Consider the following 21760-nt stretch of genomic DNA (forward strand, 5'->3'; position numbering starts at 1 on the left):
AATATAAATATTTAAACTTTTTTCAGCATGCAGGCGCCTAGCGGACACGGGATACGCGTGTGACATGTCCCCCGCACCTCCCGTAGGCTTTCTGTGCCCCCGCACTTTTTTTTTTTTTAACAACAGTTCAATTTATTTGTAACATGTCGTACCTCATTTTTCCGAGCGGTCATGAAACGCACCAGGAATGGGCGGTGGCAGACACGCGCTGTCTTGCTGTGGTCACATGACCCAGTTGAAGACGTGCGCGGCCAGCGCTGCTCTGAGTTGTCGGTCTTTAACTAAAGTGCCACAAATAATGTGCAGCAAAAAGGCCAGCAAGAGGCAAAAAACCTGCACTCCTTCTTCACAACAAAAACGTGTAAGTTGAGTCAAGCTGTTGCCTGTTGATAATGTTCGCTAAATGATGACTAATTAATGAAATGCCAGTATAGCTCGGTAAACTGTTACCTGTGGCTGACTAGCTAGCTTCATGCTAGGAGTAGACCCACTCGTCTTGAATTTCTGCGCAGAATTTGTGCTCACGATTGGTTTTTTTTAATCTTTAATGCTAAAATAGAAAGAGCAGGGTGGAGAACATGAACCAGAAGGCAACACTGGTGGTCACGCAGGGGCTTCACAGGTGAGAAGAGGTTATAATTGGCTGAGAAAATATATTTATAGCATGATAATGACTTTGAGATAAATTTCCACAGCTGTATTTTTGCAATTGATAGGGAGAAGGCAGCATGCAGCACACAGGACAAAGACCAGGCTGCAGCACTCACAGTCACAGAGAGGCTTCACAGGTGAGGAGACATTTAACTAAAGGGACATTGTAGATGCTTGAGGGTTATTCTGTGTCAACTCACCCACGGCCTGGCAGCTCAAACTTTTTGATTTTGATAGTATATGATTTTGATGATTCTAAATAACTTAAGTCGGTCCCTGGGTGCCGCACTGTGGCTGTTTGTGTTATTTGGTTCTTCAGCTGCTAAGCAGATGTGCAATTGAGTAAATTTGAATAGGCTGGGTGTAGGAAAAAAAACATGGTGAAGACGCACCTTAAAACAACTAAAGCTCACTTTGTTTCGTGATGGTCTCCTAGGGGGATGTCCAGTGTTTGTTTGACCCATCCACCGCAACAACCTCTCGCCTTACGCAGATTTTCGCTCCTTAAAGCACCTTCTTTACTCACACAAGTGCATTGGTAACGTGATCGCAGCCTTCCCAGTTGCGTGGGTTACACGTGAATTCTGGTGCATTTTTTTCATTCATGTATGTGTGAATATTGCAAAACAGCCTGCTCAATGCAGTGTTTTTCCCCAGAAAATTATGTGCAGTATACCTTTAAAATTGATGATGTCTGAAAGCTACCTGTCATTGTCCACCCACGTTTCACAGATTGCACCTTTAATAATAGTGAATCAGTAGCAGCAGAAGCAGAGTAGTAGACACTGGGGTGAACAAGAGTGTTATATAACTGATAGTGTATTCGACAGGAAAAGCTGAGCGGCCACAATCTTCAAGATGACTCAGTGTGTTCAGTAACTGCACCCCCTTCCTCAATTGAAAGAATCATAAATATTTTTTCTAAACCTTCAATGTCCAACAGGGTGACTTGACCTCCTGGTGTGAGGTTACATTAGGTTTCTATTTTCTGCTGTGTCGGAGCCTAAGGTCCTCAGGTCAATGGTGAAATGACATAATCAATGTCTAAATGGACACACAGCAAGGGGGAAGATGACCTGTAGTGGCAGGAGAGGATATAGGGTGATATTAATGGCACTATTGATAGTCCCAGTCATCTTGAAAGAAAAACACTTAAATTCCACCCCCACTTCTCGCACACAGACAAACACCACTGTGAAGTTTTGGGAGTCTTGGAGTTTATTTTGCTTTCTCAAACATTTAAACTAAAAAAAAATGAGACTCTGAAAAATGATTAATGCTGAAAAACGAATTTAAGTTCCTCATAGTTGTCTAAGCTTCTCATATCATATAAGTGTTTTGAACCCCAGCACACAAACTTTTTGCTCTGACCCATCCAACGACTGCTGTGGTCAAAAGGTGAGATAAACTGCCGCCTCTGAGATAAAATTCAAAACCAATCAGAGCTGATCCCATTCATATCCATTATGCTCTGAACTGGATCGATAGTGACAAGGTCTGCAGCTCATCGCTCTGAGGCTGTCAGCTGGGGAAGCCCTAATCTAAAGGAAAATGGCTGGCCCCCAGCGTGGGCTGGAGGAGGCACGTAGAAATGAAACATGGATGTTTATCAAGGTGGATAAGATTTATTTAGATGTGTGTGATGCTATGCTTTGAACACAATGTGAGCCAGAGGTTTATCAGATGGGAGGGGTGCCTGTCTGTGTGTGCACGTCTGCGTGTGTGCGTGAGAATGTGCATATGCGGTGTCTTTTTTTTCTCTTCCCCCTTTATGGCGTTTGAAACGCTTTTTTCCCCCTTATTTAAACCATGTTGCTTTGGTACCCCCTGAGCTTTCAAACCCCTGGGTGGTCGATATGGCCTAGTTTTTGAATTTCCTGCTGCACACGGAGAGGCACACAAACAACTGGCACACATACAATGCACAGTCAGCCCCACTCGCACAGCGCGCGCACACACACACACACACACACACACACACACACACACACACACACGGCAATACAGACCTTGTAAGTGAATCGACAGAACATGTATGATGGTGCTTTGTTCTTTCCTTTTTCATTCCAGAGAGGGCAAGAAAAGCATCTAAGGAGGGAAAAAGGGGGATGAAGGAAGCGAGGAGGTGAGAGAAGAGGAAGGGGAGGAGATGGGGAGGTGGGAGATGGGGGGATAGAGAAGGAGGGGAAGACAGAGTATAATAATGTGTCACAGTATATGGAGCCGAGCCAAGACGCACGCTGTGAATAATCTGTGGTGGTTTTTTGCTGAGCCGGTTGTTGTAGCATTAAAAATATAATGCCAAATATGTCCCAGTGTCTGGCTTGCCTTAATGATGACAGCCCAGGGGACGGATAATTAAGACAAAAGGATGAGGAGTTTGCCTCGATATAGCTTTAATAGTTTTCCAATGGGTCTGTTTCTATGTTGCTGTAGAGGACATTAACATCTGAGTTTAGTGACCTCTCAGTGCTAGTTTAGCACTGTATAGCCAGTCTCCAAAAGGAAATGTCAGCATTGTACGTCTCTCAAATAATATGTTACAAATGTAAATTACCTTCATATGTCATCAGTGTTTTTTGTTATTATTACTGGGAGGTGGAGAGGATAGTGGATGGTGAGTCACCGGCCCGTACTCATTCAGAACTCGTCTAATATGGATAGCGCTATGAGAAGTGGTGGTCTGTTATTGAGACATTGCTGCGTTTTCTTGTGCGATAGTGCCACCAAAAGCATTTTTTTTTTTTTTTTTTTAACAGAGATGTTGCTGCATATCCTGCAAGGATAGCGCAATGAAAAGTGGCTGTTCTTTTTACCATTGACGGCTCTCCCATTGTGATTGTGCAACCAAAACCTGTTTTTTAAGCTTAAACACAATCTTTTCCTAATCATAACCACATGATTTTGTGCCTAAACCTAACCAAACATTAACCACAGCATTGTTGAAACGTAAAAGAAATGTAAATAAATGAAAGTTTCCAGTTGTCCATGACATAAGAATATACAAATGTAATGTATCTGTTGTTTGCAGAAACGTAGAATGCCAACATTTATTCTGGCGACTGAGTTGAAATTTCTGGCCCAGCATCAAGTCCCTGATTGCCTTTAAAATGTCATGGAACAACAGTCATGTTCGGGGCTGCCAACACAGCCCAGAATGGTGGACATCTTAGCATACAAATTTATCTCTGTGGTTTGCAAAAATGTACAAAACCAACATTTATTCTGGTGACTGGGTTGTTACAGAAGATGCTACACTAGGCAGAAAAAAATGGTGTCACAGGGTGTTTTGGATGTACACAATTGTCAACATGCCGGTTCATGTTGCCTCACAAGTGTAAACTTGACTTTCTCCATTTTCAAAAATAGATTTTGCCAATATCCAAGGTCTGCGGCTGTTTTATACATCCAGCTAAGCACAGGAGAGAGGACAGCCTGCATAAAAAACACGGACAAAGAATTTCCTCTCCATTATTTGGGTGAATCATGAAAGCGAATACAGATGGACAGATGGATACAGATACAGCAGCAGGTGCATAACAATAAGACTCATCACCTTGAAATCCAGGTTTAGACCTAAATCTACAGAAGTGTTGAGTCCCAGAGTGTCTTAAATAAACCACTCTGAAGCCGGCTTTCACGAGAAACTTTAAATCCAGAAAGTAAAGGCTTTATGATATGCACTTCTGCCCTTCCTTATGTCTTCCTCTATCTGCCCTCTGCGAGGAGACATGAGAACGATCAGATTGATTGTCTAACTGGCCAATTGACTCATTGATTCACACATGGGGAAGTATCTCTTACCGCTGTTGTCGCTTTTAGTAAACAGTTTCATGTGGTTAACATGTGATCACACAACATACATAGAGTTGCATAGCATACAGTGCAAGCAGGGATCAATATTCCAGCGTATTACAAAAGCCACACGGCCGAACCCACATGCATATACTGTACGTACGGATGCACGGAGATACACAAGAACAAAGCTGACACACACAAACACACACACACATTTCATCCCACATGCTCTGTAAATAGAGAGCAGGATGTTGCAGACATTTGGGTGCATGAACAAACAAGAGATGCTCCTAGAAAGAGAGAGATAGAGAAAGAAAGCAGGGAAGGAGGGACGGATGAGAGAGAGGGGCAGAGAGACAGAGAGGATGAAGACAGAGAGAGAGAGAGAGAGAGAGAGGAAAGGAGAGCTAGGGGTAGGTGGACAGATGAAGTGGTGACTCAGGAATGAGATATGAAAAGAAAAGAATCAGCACTTGGAATTATTCTTCCTCCTCCTCCTCCTTTTCTCCTCATTCTCTCTGCGGACAACGAAGGTAGCATGAGACAGACATGGATCTCACCCTGACCTTCGCCCCCTTTTCCCTCCTCATCCCATCCATCTTCTTCATCCCCCCTCTCTCTCTCCTGTCCTGCCTCTTTTATTCCTATCCAGTTTTCTTTTTGTTCCCCGTGCAGCAGAGTGTCCAGAAGTCTGCCACTCTTACTTTGTGAGTAGCAACAGTCACCAAGCCGTCAAGATTGCAGCTGATGAAAGAGAGGACATTCAGCAGATGGGACATGCACCTTCTGCCTGCAGAATTCTTGATATGAAAGTATAATATCAAAGTGAAATATAAAAAATAATACGAAAATGAAATACTACTGCGGTTGGCAGTGTTGGCTCACACCAAAAAAGAATCCGTTTGAAAATGAAATATTACACCTACACATTTTTGGAGCTTTTAACTCCTGCTATCATTGTCAGATCCCTGAGATGATGCTGTAATATTCACCCAGAGTAGAGACACATGAATGCCTCCAGTCAGTCTCAGACTGTCACCTATGTCGTTTGTATGAGGGTGACAGAATGCATTTTATACTACATTCATGTTGTCATGTTTGAGTTAAAAGGGACTCTGTGGGAAATCCAAAGGGTATGAGTCTTTCTGGACATGCTTTTCAACATCAGAGGGGCTGAGGAGCTAATGGTGCTAACTCTAAAAACAGTGCTAAACACTGCTGACAGAGCTACCGGTGTTAAGGAGAGGGCATGTGAAAGGTTAGGACTACACTTCTACCACAATGCCATTCAGTTACAAGTGGTAACCCCTATAAGAGCACAGTGCAAACCTACTGCGCCTGAGCTGGCCATTTGCCTTACAACAAAAGAACATAGAGAAACTTTGTAACCAAGCCCCCAACGTCAGACTTTAAAGCCAATTTGACACATTGGTCAAACTGTGGGATAACAACTTCTAGGTGGTGGTACCATGGGGCCCAAAAAGACTTTTTCTTGTGGAATTACATTATGAAGAAACAATCTGTTCTCATTTCGAAGTCGTCAAATACCACTGCTTTTGCAGGGCTTTTGCCGTAAGATCCCAACGCAGAAAGCCACCTTTCACATCTGCATGATACGCCACTGGACACGTCAGCTTAGAATGTGGCTGGACAGAACCTATTGTGTCTATATGATATGATCACCGATAACGATGTAATATAGGCAAGGGCCGTAGAGGGCAGACTGTATAGGCTGTCTGGACTTTCATGTGGGAGTCTGGTGTTTGTTTCCTGTCGTAATTTGATGTCTTTTTTTCTGCACCTTACTATGTACCTCTTTTGCCTAATCCTAACCATCTGTGCCAGGATTTGTGTTTCTTGACGTCCCTACGTTGGCTGCCATGTGCTTTTGTTGACTAAACATAACCATGTGCAGTGTAGTCCCATCGTGTGCTTGTGTTGACATCAGGGTAGTAGAGTACCACTATGTAAAGAGCAGACACAGAGGGATACTTAGAACATAATATGTTGATGTGGGAGTCCAATGCAAAGTGGCATTATGTGACGACTTAGGATGAGAACATGTTGGAAAGAGATGTCCTTTCTGTCAGTGAGCATCGCAACCTCTGTGAAATCATTTGTTTCACTGTTAGGATTTGATTTATTCAGTCCAGTATCATTTTGATGTCTAGAAGAGCTGCACAATTAAATTATTTTATCCCTATTCATGTTAGTGGAGGGCTAAATTGGAAGATGGCCGCTCAACTGGCAAGGTCCCTGGTGTGCTTGCTCTGTGGGCCCCAGGATGCAGAAGATCTCTGGAGTTTTGTACCTGGGAAGTCAAACTTTTACATCTAAAATTACAAAGCTAGCATGACCTCATTCTCTGTAGTGGTTTGTGGTTTGCTGTTGTGTTAATGCTTTGAATGACACATGAAGAAACTTTACCTTTTCCTGAAAATGTCAGACATCCCAGTATGTTTAACATGAAATGAACTAGTCCATATGTTCTCTCACGAGGCAGCTAGTTTAGTTGCCATCACCATGTGTATGTTTGTATGTTTGTTAAATTTTAATTATACTGAAATACTGTGTTTGACATTTGGATATAGCAACCATGTTTGTTTGCTTGCTTTCCTTTTTGTTTTCTCTTGTCTTTATAATGTACACACAGGGTGTCCCCCATGGAAATAGTGTAGCTGAGGTGGTAAGCCACCCAGATGGTGACGCATCTTGTCTCATAATCAATTAAGTTAGTAGATGATCGGCCTAAACGATAGACACGTTCTTTAAACATATGGCATTTGTTGTGTGAAACAGCGCCTTGGTTCTGCCCTTCACAGGCTAACGCTTTTTTCATAAAAGTATATTAAATTCTAGGATGTTTAAGGAAATATTTCAGCCCAAAAATGACCATTTGTTTATCAGTCCCTCAACTCATGTTAAGTTGAATTAGTAAAGAAAACTTGCATGCCTCCATGGCGAACGAAGAATCCAAAAACTGCAAACATTATTGATGAATTGAAGTTAACAGCAAAACTATATTAAAATGTCCTTTTACAAACTCTCACACAACTTGTGCAGTCTAACAAGAGTCTCATATGTCCAGGTGTATGCTTAGTACTTCCCAAAGACGTGCACAGAAGTGAAAAGAAAAGAACGGGTTAGTTTCACTTTTAGTCCCCATTGGAAAGAGTTTACCAGAAGGTATTTTAATGTGTTTTGGTAGCACTGAACACACGACTGGATAAATGAGACTTGGATTATACTGCACAAGTTGTGTGAGTTTGCTGATGAACATTTTGATTCGTTTTTGCTGTTGTTAAACATTGTCCCCAATGACTCCAATTCATCAACAGGACTGCTTTAAAACAAAACCCTGCCATGTGCATTAGTGTATGGAACGATTCATTCCTTCATGCATTTGTCGCAGTACATTCATCAAAATAGGGGAAGAATCTTGGATTAGTGGTTTTCTACCAAATTAATGTGTGGATGATAAACAACACTGCAAGTGCTGCAAGTCTCTTGAGCATCCTCCGCCACCTGAGGCACTGTAAGTGTGGCTATGAGCCAAAAAGTCCCAGGTCATCTCTTGAAAGCATCTTTGAGGAGGCTACTGTACCCTGAAGAACATGAAAGTAGATGCAGTTTGAAGTTCTCTTCTCTTTCTTTCTCACATTTTTTCTCAAATTCAAATGGTCTTTGGTGATCATGCAAGTAAGCATCCTACAGTATTTGCAAGACAGATTGTACAATAATTGTGTAATCTTTCTCCATGTCTATACGCCCCCTAGGGGCGTGGTTTTGGGGGGAAAAAGTGGGACTTATTCCCCAAGGCCCAGTGGGAGTTAGGCCCACAAAAAGTTAGGTTTTCTTTGCATTTTTATAAATAATAAGTGCCATAACTAAACTAAAATTGACTGAATAAATTAGTGGAAATACTTAATTTTGCGCAAAGAAATCGTAAAAACTCTGTGAGGCCCTTTAAAGGCGCAAATTGGTTTGTTTTTTTAAGAGCAACTTGAGAACATAATAAAATAATAAAACACTTTAAAATGTGCAATATCAATCATTGTATATCAAATAATATAAGATAATTTTAAATATGGGTCAACATAAATTAATGGTTATTTACTAAAAAAGAATCCTAAAAGATGAAGTTTGTCTCATTTGTTTGTGTTTTCAAAAACAAAACAAAACAACATATAATATGAAAAGCAGCTGGCACCAGGTACTTTCATGTTATTTAATCTGGCCCCCCACTCACAAGAGTTTGTGTTTACTTAATTTTGTAAAGTTAAGTAAACTTGATTGATTTAATTAAACTTGTAATTTTTAAGCTGCAACAACTGCACAAAATTAAGTAAATATGACTACATTTTGAGTAAACTTAACTCTTTGAAACCTGGATCAGCATAATTTTTATTGTGCTTTGTTAAGATGCCTTTCACAAATTGGTTTGATTTATTTCAATAACACAGGGAAAATGCCATGACCATGTTGATAAGAAATGACCCACAAATTAAAAAAACAAAACAGTAACATGTATCAAGAAATTTAATTAAAAGAAAATTAAAAAAGGGGAGGATTATGAGAAAATATTAAAAAAGAAATAGGGGAAGATTTCCCCAAAGCTATTATTATAGTAATTTTATTATTAAAATTATATTACAGAAAAATTTAACAAAATATATAAAAGGAATAAATATTTTTTAGCAGTTTTTGTGATTTTTTCCCCCCTTTATTTTATTTTTTAATCTTTTTGTGTGTGCATATTTTCATGTAATTTTCTTGTAACTTTTTTTCTCTCAATTTTGTGCTCATTTTTGGGCCAAGTCTTGAGAAGTTGCTCCTTGCCTTCTCCCCATGTATCTAAAAGAAATCAAAACAATTTGCACAGGTTTCAGAGGGCTAACAATTAGATAGTAAATGCGCACAAAAAAAGATTTATAGCTAAATGTACTTAAATTTTTCGAGGCAATATGTTACCTAGCTTTTTTTTAAAGTGAAATCAACTTGTCAGATTTTACAGTGCTGTTAAACGGGGAAATTGGTGCTAACTGGTACAAAGACTTTTGATGAGTTCATAAATATCTCTGTAATGCAAAGGTGCTTTGTGTTTCATATTTTGACCCAGTTGAGGAACTTTTAAGCGGCGGATTGTTTAATTCAATTCTCTGAATCTGTCTCTCCCTACTGCACCTCTGATCTCTATCTCTCTCTGTATTTCTCTCTCTCTCTCCCTCTCTCTCTCTCTCTCTCTCTCTCTCTCTCTCTCTCTGTGTCTTTCGCTCTCTCCTCCGGAGCTTATCTCGGTGCGCATCGTCAGCATCAGTTTGAAGTCAAATCTGACAGCCGCTGCCTTGCCCGGTTCCCTTTTTTCCGCCTCTCTCCCTCTTCGGTGGTCATCCCGGCTCGTTTCAGAGGTATAGTCCCGGATTAGTGGGCTAAACGTGTGTAATTATTGATGTACTTTTTTGGGGTGGGTAGGTGGGAGGAGGAGGGGAGTTGACCTCGATTGCCGCGCGGGATGTGAGTCTATAGGCTGGCGTGCTTTCTCACCCCCCACCACCCACCCCCCCTCTCAATGTCTCACCTTTTTTTCCCTGTTTGCAGTTGAGTCGGGACTGTGGGAGCGCGTCTGATCGCTGGCTTCAACTTGGGGTGAAGAAAGACACGGGAAACTCCTCGGGATTCTCCGTACACCGAGCTCTGATCCGGATATTCTGGTGAGCACACTTTCGCTTCAAAAAAAATGTTTGTTTTTGAATCCCTTTCCGCAAACATTTCAAAGTGCTCCGCGTGATTTGTAGTGCTGGGCGAGTCAAAACGACCCGGGCACTTTTTGTCATGTTTTTTTTTTTTTTTTTTAATTTTTGAATTCTCACCGTAAAACGCTTAAAGATTCATGAATTGTTTGCTCGTGCCAGGAAAAAAAAGACAGCGTGCCGGCGCGTTCGCTTCAGTTGTTTGTACCCCGTGGCTGCGAAGTTAGCGCTATATTATGCATGGGAATTAAAGCATTTGTGGCAATTATCAGTCAGTATTCTTATCACGGAGGGTGAAAGGAGTAAAATCCAGCCGGCCGGGGTGAGGGTGAGGGTGAGGGAGTGGAGGTGGGGGGGAGAGATTAGGTGAGTGTGAGAAGAAAGAAACATTTGAGGGATCCCTCAGGGAAGCTTCTTTTATGAGAGGGGTTTTTATTACTCTTTTATTTCTTCTACAATGATGACATTGTGTGATATTGTTCTACTTGATATGCTATTATTGTCAGAGCCATTTCTCCCCATCATATACATAGTGACATCCTCCAGTGCTGCTGGCTGGGCTGTAGGCACAACTCTATGGGGCCATTTGCTGCTTTTATTGTCCTGTTTATCAATTAAGCTTGTCTATAATGGAGATATCACACTTCCTCCAACATAAAACATTACTCTCCCACACACCATCCGTTAGCATCTCACCTCCCACATAGCCACACTTGCTGTCCACAGCCGATTATCTGGTTATGTGCCACCATTTGCACTAATAGAGAGTCCCTACTTAATGTAATGACAACTCGATCTGTCAGCCCCATGCACAACATGAGGGGCCGCTTAAAGGCTCATAAGCGGTGTCATCAAGGGCTAGATTGAGGGGCCGTAAAGACGCACAGGGCATGACAAAGTGCTGGTGGAGGTTGTCGGAGCAGTTTTGCTGATGTGTTTTATTGTCCATGTACAGTTTTGGGGGCCTTCATTGTGAAACATGTACCCAGGAGTGTGTGTGTGGTGTGTGTGTGTGTGTGTGGCTGTTTGTGTGTCAGCTTTGCTCAGTCATGTGTATGCAAGGAAAGAATAAGTGAGCAAAAAGAAAAGAGGGACAGAAAGAGGGAGGGAGAGAGAGGGAGAGATTATGCTAACTCAAAGTATTGGAGGAAGAGGAAAACCCATGTAAGCAGTTTTTCTTTTAGCTTATATATTTATATATTTAGCTGTCAGGGCCTTCACTGATACACAGTAGGTTCTTCTGGCTTTGACATGCTTGTCACCAGCGCAAGATTTATATGAAAGAGGGCCACTGCTTATTTTGGCTTAGCTACAAGGCTGCAAGACAAACAAGGGGAGGCTAAGAGGATTGGCCAAACAAGACCACCGACTTAATGAGGGCGGCTTATAACTCAGGTACTACGAGAGGGAAAATTTGCTGGACAACAGTTTAGGGCCAGCTGTGATGTGCTGTATCTCCGCTCAGTTTCTGCAGTGGCCCAAAAAACTTTAGGCGAGAGCTCGGGACAAGGGAGTCGGTTTCTTTTCCACTGTAGGGGGTGACACCTGTGAAAATTTCCGCATTAAACATTGAATTTCCTGCTTTCTGATGCATTTCAGGCACCGATTATTTCCTTTTTCTTTCATCAAGTATTGGTTTAATATAATTAACATCAACATCGTATTGAAGGACACTTATTCAATTGAGTGAGTGTCGCATGCCACCTCTGCTCAATTTACCTCCTCTTCTGATGGGTTGTGGTCTTGGCTTCACAAGCATGTTTCACTAGAGATTTTGACCCTCATTTCAGACATGACCAATCCTCCGCCAGAAAGTTTTGAGCATCAAACACTGAATTTTCTGCATTCTGGTGATTTTTATTCACCAATTTATGGCTTTTCTGCATCAATTCATGATGTAAATATAATTAATTTAGTAAAAATAAAAATGTCATCCTCCTCCTGCCACTTTCATGTTTATTGGGAAGTGACAAATTCACATGTCCTAAGTATTGAGGGGGATGTGTCCCCCCCATGTCTCCCCCTGAAGTCTACATCTATGGCGCAGGAACAAAATGATGCGCTGTCAGTAAATGTGGTGAGTTGTGAAAATATAGATAGATAGATAGATAGATAGATAGATAGATAGATAGATAGATAGATAGATAGATAGATAGACTTATTTTTCCACTTTAATGGAAATTTGTCTTTGGATTCGCTCAAACCATTCAAAACATATACACCATTAAAAAGACACAAATTTAGAAGATACAATTGTGCAAGCAGGAGCAATAAATTATATAAATAATGATGTAATGTATCAGACACAACATATTTCTGTGGGTGAATGTTTGTCTGTGCCATCCCCACTCAATTTATGTGTTTCGGTCTGGGCTTCACACAGATGTTTTAGTATCGGAGTTTAGCCCCTTATCGTAGATGTGACCAGTCCCCCACCAAAAAATTTTAAAATAAAAAAATCCTGCATTGTGGTAGTGTTTATGCATCACTGTGTGCCTGTTCTGCACCAAATTATGTTGTAAATGTTATTACTTTGTCAAACAAAATTGTAATGTTCGTGTTTTTGTTGGGGATGACAAGATCACGTGTTCTAAATATTTAGGGGGACGTATATCCCCCCTGAAATCACCTATGGCGCAGGAAGAAATGATGCACTACCAGTGAGTGGTGTGAGCTGTGGATATTTTATCACAAGAATTTATCTCAGGTTTTTAGCTAAATTTAAGGTCAAAGTCAAGTATTAATGGATCATTGAAAACATTGAGATTATGGCCCTCATGGTAGACATGCGCAGTCCTCTGCTGGATAATTTTGAGCATCAAACACTGAATTTCCTGCATTCTGGTGAATTTTTATGCATCAGTTTGTGCCTTTTTTTCAGTTAAGGCTGCAAATAACTTTAATTGTGTAAAAACATAAGTTCTTTACATGTTTTTGTTGGGGAGTGACAAATTCACATGTTCTATAATGAGGGGTACGTGCCCCCTGTGTCCCCCCAAAAAATACGCCTATGAAGCAGGAAGAAATGACATGCTGCCAGTGTGTTGATATTTGATTGTCCGAATTAATCTAATTTTTTAGTTAAATTTAAGGGTGAAAGTCGTAACAAATCATAGTAACGTATCAAAGGAAACTTGTCATGTAAAAGTTTGATTTAAACACCAAATCTCCCGTGTTATGGTGAATATTTTGCACCAATTTAGCCTTTTCTGCCTCAATTAATGTGGCAAATGTCATTAATTTAGTCAGAATAAAAGCTATTTTCATATTTTTTTAAATGAAAAAGAACAAATTCACATATTCTAAATATTGAGGGGGCACTTATCCCTCAATCCCCCTCCTGAAATCTACACCCATGGCACGAGAAAAAATGATGCGCTGCCAGTGAGTGTGGTGAGCTGTGTGTATTTAGCAATCCAAATTTATCCCATGTTTCAGTGGGCAAGAATACCTTTTCATATTGGCTGCAGTTGAATGGAGCAAACTTCCAGTATCTCTGAAACTGATTGAAGCAGAGAAAAAAATGAAAAGGCTTTGAAGAAATGGCCAGAAAATAGTCCTTCAGAAGAGGGACCTTGCACAAACATTTTTTTCCTTTTATGTTTGTTTTCTTTCTTTATGTTATTAAATGGATATTGTATTTGCGCCTTTTGGTCTTGCCAGACATGACATCTTGCCCCCCTGTGATGTGTGAAATTCAACCGCAGATAGATGTGATAACTATCTTCAGGTGGAGCAGTTTTCTGCGTATTTTATGATTGTCAGATATATCCATCTTCTAGCTGCATTTATGGTATCAAAGGGAACTTAAATCATTCGGTGAGCGTCCTGTGCCATCCCTGCTCCATTGCTCTCTTCAGATGGGTTTCCACATGGGATTCATGTTTCAGATTTCATATACATGGCCAGGCAATCATGCAACGAACCAATCATTTAGCCCCGCCGACCCCCATCACTTTTTTGTCAGGTGAAAATGAGATGATGTATTCTCAGATGAGACACGACGTCGCTTATAGCAGTCATGATGATGATGATGATGATGACAGTGTTGCTTTTTCTCTCCATTGTACCGATCATGTGATTATCACTGATACTGCTAATAAAGTAGCTGCATGCATTACATCATGGTGATAATTGTGTTTACAGAGCTGCAGTGGGGAGCAGGGCGCTACATCTCTCCACCAGAATAAGATCAAAAGCACTTAATTTCCCAGAATGCTCTTCAACTCTAAGAGCTGTGCGACTTTTTTTTTTATTGGAACGGAGGCAAACACCAGGGTTAAGGGGCCTCTTGCACAGAGCCGACAAGTTGAGTGTCTTTTTGACAGCATGAAAGAATGGATGTACTTGTATTCGGTGTTGTTGTTAAGATGGTGGGCTGGCAGCATCATCACAGTCTTAAGAACATGACAGTCCGTGCAAAATGGTAGCGGCGTACAAAGCCAATCCTGATATTTCCATGTGACAGATTGTGTGTGTGTGTGTGTGTGTGTGTGTGTGTGTGTGTGTTCATTTTTTTTTTTCTCCTTTCCTCCGGTTGTTGTTTGTTCCCTCAGACTCACTAAATCGCACATAACAGGCACATGTACTTACACACGTTATCTAATTTTTAACATGACAAACAAAACACGCAAAAGATACCCCAACAACACCCCAAACACGTTGATGGCGGCCCGTGGTCACACTTGCCTACACACTTAGGTAAAAACCTTATTGTGTGGTGGACGTATCCGCCCATCCTGTCATGCCGTTACGCGGCCTTGGGCTTAAAAATATCTGAGCGCAGACGCACATGCCCACAGACACACGCCGTTTCAGCAGGGACAGCCCTAGTGTGCTGGCACCAAACCAAAGAGCTGGTGATAACGAGGTTGAAGTTAGTTAGGATTTTAGCTGCGCCTCAACCTCCTAACACCCTTTCTAAATCTGATTCATCCCAAAATGAGATGTTTTTCCAAGAGAGGGAGATGAAAACATTCTCTCTCCCTCTCTTTCTCTCTCCCTCCCTTCTTCCCTTGCCAAATACAGTTGAGCTCACCCTCCTCCCTCCCTCTCTCTATTACTCTCATACTCTCACACACTATCTGTTTCACACCCCGTTCCTCCCTCCCGTTCTCTCACATCTCTCTCTTCTCTCCTCCCCTGGCACCTCGATGTGTTTCTCTTTAATTGAGATGCATTTCAATGTGGTGCAAATTAGCTTTCTACAGCTCCAGTCTAAACTTGCAACCTGCGTGTGTGTGTGTGTGTACGTGTGCACATGCATGTATGTGCATGCACGCGTAATCTATATGTGTGTGTGTGAAAAAGAATTCCCACAGTTGAAAGTGAAGGCGCTACCTTCCTTTTCGTCGACTCCAACGCATCTTGCGATGCCTTCTCTCTCCCACAAACTTACATTTTTAGTACAGCATTAATAGCGTTCACCGCGTTGGACTCCTTTAGTTTGTGCCTCTTGGCTGGAGGAATTTATATATGAACCCCCCCCCACTGTCTTCGGATTTGAATTCAGATCTATGCCTCTATGAGATGACAGTGCATGGCAGCTCATTAGGGAGAGGGGCTGGAAATCAGGAGGGTCAGGGGTGGGGGTTTATAAAGACATGTTTCAGTTATGCAATGCTTGTCTTTCTCAGCTGATCTGATGCGGTGCTGTTTTGCTGAAGGGAAATGCTCGCTGGTGATATTCTGTACACTTTGCAAGGGCGAGGGCAGAAGTTCAGGGGTGCATAAGTATTAAAAAAATCACTTTTTTTTTTGTAACAAGCAAAGAATAGAGAATAGTGGTTTCTGACCCGGGGGGGGGTAAATCCAAGGGGTTGCGAGATGATTAGCAAGATAGAAAACACAAAACATTCCTAATACACAACTACAGTTTACTCTTTCTGACCTTTCTCATTTTTTTGCTTTTTTACTGTGAAATAGTGGATTTTTAAGTTTTCTGACCTCTTAAAAAGTAATTTAAGGAAACAGTCTGTGATAATATTTCTTTGGTTTAGCTTCCCACTTGTGTAACCTGTCTGTAAGGGGAAGTAGCTTCATGCCAAAAAGAAAGGCAACCACAAGTAATGTACTTCAATATAAATTTAGGGAACTTTTACTTTACTTGATTATTTTGATGTCATGCCTACTTTGGAGGAAAATATTGTACTTTTTACTCCACTACAATCATTTGATATTGTAAATTGCTTTACAAATAAAGATGTTTGCACACAAACTATATATATATGTACAAGTGCAGCTGAAATAATTAGTTTAGATTAATTTGATTCAATTTGTTTTATGGAAAATCATTTTTATCAGTTTATGTTACATTACAGTTGTGCAGTTTTTCCAGTATTTAATTATTTTGATTTATTACATGTGTTGAAAATTTTCTGCATAAGTAGTTTTGCTTTTGATACTTAAATACATTTTCCTAATTGTTCTTACATGCTTGTACTTAAAGGGATAGTTCAGAGTTTTTTAAGTGGGGATATATGGGGTAGTTATCCATAGTCAGTATATTACACGCAGTAGACACCAGTTGGCATGCACCCCAGTCTGGAGAAGCAGGCTTGAGTCTGACTCAAAGCTAAGCAATGTACAGCTGCGAATGGGGGCCAGCAACAAAAAGTATTATGTCTACCTAAAAAAAGTCCCATCAACAGCGATAAGTGTGCTCTATATTGAGAGTATTTTCACTGATTTATCTTCCCACCAGACAGCCTATTCCAACAGGCATCTGTGCTCTCATCAAAGCCACCAAACTCCACTGACAAAAACAGTCATTTTTGCTCATTGAACACAGGAGCTGCTGGTCTACTGCTGCTTCCATCAGTAAGTTTGTTTGTGTTATTGTGTGATTTTAGTGAATCCGAACTAACCCTTTTAAACCCCAAAGTCCCTTAATTTTGCAAACAATATACACAGCTGAGGTGGTATAACCAACAGCTTATTTTTTTAGTTGGAAATCACTGACATTAAGGCAAAGCAGTGAAAATATTCTAAATGTAGTGTACACTTAAATAGGAGTGAAGATATTTTTAGTTTGGGACTTTTTTTACGTTGTGTAAATATGTTTTGTTGCTGCCCCCCATCCACAGCACTAGGTTGGTAAGCTTCCATGCCAGACTCCAGTCTGCTTCTCCAAACTGGGGATGTGCTGAATGACATCTGCTGTATTAAATACTGTCTAGTACCCCATACAGCCCAATTTAGAAAATATGAACTATCCCTTTAAGTAACATTTTCAATGCAGGACTTTTACTAGTGACAAAGTATATTTACAGTGCTGTATTAGTACTTCTACTTAGGGAAAGGATCAGAATACTTCTCCGACACAGACTGTAACCATTGTCTGTGAAAAAAAGTTCAGAAGAGATGGAGTTACATTTGAAAATGTGAAATGATCTCACCTCTGTGGAAGATGCAGACACTTTTTTAAACAAAAACAAGCTTCATCTCACAGATGCATACATCTTGAAGTGTCTTGAAGCAGGTTTTACCAGCTGGTTTTTGGTTTATGCATGAATGCACATGTGAACATGGCATGACACACTTTGTGCCACTCTGTCTTTGTCTGCGTATGCATGTGCACATACGTGCATGTGTGCATGTGAGAGAGTGGAGGAGTCGTTAGGGAGAGTGATGCTGACAGTGGGGTGACCTTGGGGCTCCCAGTCTTCCTCCTGTCGATGAAGGGGATGACTTAGTGCCTCCCTCCTCACCCATGATGGCTCATTTATTATCATTAGGCACACAGTCAAAAGATGCTGCTCAGGCCCTCAAAACAGAGTGGTACGTCTGCCGGTGTGTGCGCTTGTCTCTCCTCTGCGTGTGTGTGTGTATATCACCGAGAGTGAGAGACAACAGGACAGGGACAGAAAAGGAAGTCTTATCTCTTGCGATAAGTGCTGCACGTCTGAGCATATGTGTCTGTCAGCCTGCGTTTGTCACAGGTGCGGGTGCCTTTTGTATGAGCTTCTGAACGCGTGTTTATCCATATCTTGACGGCAGACGCATTGCCTGTCAGTCCACATCTGCCTTTGAGACGCAGCGCTCTGCCTGCTGCTTACCATGCAACATAAATAACAGCCCGCGCCATAACCCTAACCTTACGTCACCTCAGCCAGCCAGTGAGCAACAGCGGTGGTATATGGGTACATCAGGCCGGCCTCTGTGCTATCGTTTCTCAGCGTGATGGATGGAGACTTCTGCAGGCCAGTCAATACCCAATCTGAGCCCCACTGTCCTGATTTAAGATACAGCAGCACCCAGGTGACACACTCAGAGGCACGCCACTTTAATCACTCTGAGCATCAACTCTACACTGCCAAGATTGGTGTGTGGGTGGGTTTGTGTGTGTGTGTGTGCGTTTGTGTGTGTGTGTTTGTATTAGTATCTCACTCAGTCAAGCACTGCTGTAATCACACAGCGATCGGCAAGTGCCCGCACTTCTGACAGAGTTAACATTTCTTTAGAATTTAAGGGGAGGAACATAAATAATGTCCACAGGGGAGGATTTATGCTGTGTGCAGCCTGAACGGTAACAGAAGACATACATAAAGAGTTATCTGCGAGGAGATGAAATTTGTATGAAGCCCTGCGTAAACTGAAAGTCCTCATCCAGTTACCCTGTCTCCTGCTAAACATGTTTGTATACTTCTAATTGCTCTGCCATGTGGAGGAAATGTAATTCTGTCTGGATTAGATTCAGTGTTGTTTCCAATCCATGAGAGTAGAGAGAGGGAGAGGGAGGAGGCCGAGGTGGTGATTGGGCATACAGGACTTGAGTGGGATTTTTGTCTTGTGTCCCACATGTTGTTATGTTTAGGCCACCAGGCCACTTGGTAAAAGTGTGGGAAAGATTGTAGTATTGGATATTGAAAAAATCAATGCATTCTGTCTCAAATTAGCTTCAAGTTAGGGTTATTTTTTCAGCATTAAACCAAAACCATTGTCTTTTCCTTATCTTAACCAGCTGCCTGAACTAACAATCAAAACTAATACTTAAGCCCTATTTGAATGGGAATAGTGTTAACTGGGGACCTCTAGTAATTTTTAGTGATGGCAGATGTTGTCTGTGATTTTAAAGGGAGAGTTCAGATTTTTTGAAGTGGTGTTGTAATAGGTGCTTATCCATAGTCAAGTGTATTACAGACAGTAGATGGCAGTCAGCAAGTTCCTAGTTTTGAGAAGCAGGTTGGTGTACGTCCATGGAAGCCCGCCAGTGTACTGCTGTGGATGGGGGCCAGTAGCAAAATGCGTTTTAGCCACCTCAATAAAGGACTTCCCAACAAAAAACCACTATCAGTCTGAGTGGACGCTATACTGAGAATATTTTCACCGCTTTACCTTAATGTCAGACAGCCTGTTCCTTCAGGATTACAGTTTCAACCATAGAACTTCCATATCCCTGCACTTAAGCAAAACTGTGCAGCACACTGTATTATGCCACAGCTGTTTGGGTCAGAATTTGAGCGGTTTTTGGAGGTGACATCAAATACAAGTAATAAAAAACAAAAAAGAGTGTTAATGACAGCAACTACAAAATGCCATTCACTGCTGACACTAGGAGATATAAACCAGTTTATACAGAACTTATTTAGATTGAGACTGAATGAGCTGAAACGGAAAGATGTGTAGAAATATGGAAGTGCGATGGTTGAGAAAATGTATTGCCAAAGGACACACTGTTTGACAACAAGGTAAAGCAGTGAAAACACTTTTAATATAGCAGACGCTTAGATTAATATTGATTGTTTTAGGTGGCCTTTTTTAAGTGGCTAAAATATGTTTTTGCTGCTGGCCCCCATCCACAGCAATACATTGCTTCCATTGCATGTCGGTATTCCTGTTTGTTTCTCCAAACCTAGAGTGCCCTGACTGCCATGTACTGAAGGTAATAGACTGACTACATGGATAAGTACCTAATTTAACCCCACATCAAAAAAATCTGAACTCTCCCTTTAACCAGTCGCCCAAAAAAACCCTTAAAAAGCGTTACTAAGCGCTATTTGCTTGGATCTAGTACTACTTGAAGAACTCCAATAATTTGACATTAGTCCCATGTGGCATCTCGATGATTTGGTGTCTTTTTTTTTGCAAGGTTTTTTCCGTTCTTTGCACCTTTTTTTGACAGTATTTTGGGTGCAAATTTAATAGTCACATCCCAGCATGGTGACCACAGTGCAATTAAAGTGAGTGCCTCTTTGCGCATCCGGTGTGTCTGTTTTTCTTAGCAGCCATTGCCGTTGTCCTTCAGGACATGGATGTTTCACAGAATCTTGACATCATGTCCGAGCAATGATGACAGTACATGAGCGGGCGGACTCTAAATCACATGAGGTCCCCTTGTGATGCTGGCACCATGTGAATAGGGCTTTATTTGTATCTGAATGTAATTTCTTTGTGGCATTCAGATGTCCACATCTATTGTTCAAACGTCAAATTCACATTAATTGTGCTTCACGCAAGGACGGGAAGGTGTGAATGGGAAGCTCGAAGGTGGGCAACTCAAATTCAGCGTCGTCGATGTGTACAGTCTACCCGCTGTTTCCGTTTATGAGCGCCTCATGCGGGAGCAAATGCTTCAGTACGTGCGGTAATCAAGGGAAGATTGTGTTTGTATGAGTGAGCGGCTGGATATCGCTACTTTATCAGAGAGTAATCTGTTTGCACTGCTTCAAATTGTTCCCTCTTGACATGTCATCATTCACATACATGTGCAACACATACTTACAGAGACACACTCGCGCAGACACAAACTCGCGTACACACGCGCACACACACACATACACACACACTCACACACACACACACACACACACACACACACACACACTCACACACACACACACACACACACACACACACACACAGCCCCTCCCCTCCAGCCCCTCCACTTTGGCTGTTAGTCTAATTTATGAGGTGCCGTTAATTTGGCCTAAACGCTCGTTGCGAGACCTCCCTCCTCTCTCATCCCTTCATCCCTGCATCCCTCCTTCTCATCCTCCTTCTCATCAGTCACTCGGCAGAGTAAATCAGAGGGGTGGTATTGCACAGCAGGCAATACACAGACTGGACACCTTGACTAATATACCGCTGTCCTTCTCCCTCCCTCGCTCTCTCCCTGTCTATCTCGCTCTCCCCGTCCCGCCCTCTCTCCATCTCTCCTGCCCGCTGTCTAAATCAAATTTGGCTCCTCTCCTCTCCTCTCATCTGTTCCGCCTTTAGTTTGGCTCTTTCCTCATTACTACCTACACTTCTTTCACCTCTCCCGTGCTTGTTTCCTGTGCACTTTTCTCTCCACTTTTCTCCATTTTTTTCCCTCCCCTTTCCACCCACTGTCTCCTCTGTCCTCCTCCACTCCTCTCCTTTGCTCCCTTACCTTGCCTCCTCCTCCCCTGTTCTCATGTTAGGTGTAAATTTAGAACAGAAGGCATGAGGGGATGCTGTGTGTGTTTGTGTGTGTGTGAGAAAGAGAAACTCTACATGAAAGCTTCTCCGAGTCCCCGTACAGCGCTCAGATGGGGCTGATTAAAAACCTAAAGCCTTGGTTTTCATCCACATTTAGGATT

The 21760-nt window shown here is 41.7% G+C and overlaps 1 protein-coding gene across 1 annotated transcript in view; it reads left to right on the forward strand.

The window, feature by feature from the left end:
* Nucleotides 1-223: 223 nt before the first annotated feature.
* The window catches only part of ptprdb (protein tyrosine phosphatase receptor type Db), a 243414-nt gene continuing 221877 nt past the window's right edge, over nt 224-21760 (forward strand). Inside the window, exons 1-4 of the mRNA XM_088075462.1 lie at nt 224-361; nt 560-622; nt 717-788; nt 10048-10160. The gene's annotated coding sequence lies outside the window, so the exon portion shown is untranslated. The remainder of the gene's footprint in view (nt 362-559; nt 623-716; nt 789-10047; nt 10161-21760) is intronic.

The sequence above is a fragment of the Plectropomus leopardus genome, chromosome 3 (assembly GCF_026936395.1).
Source record: "Plectropomus leopardus strain MGB_pleo_1.0 chromosome 3, ASM2693639v1, whole genome shotgun sequence".
Lineage (NCBI taxonomy): Eukaryota > Metazoa > Chordata > Actinopteri > Perciformes > Serranidae > Plectropomus > Plectropomus leopardus.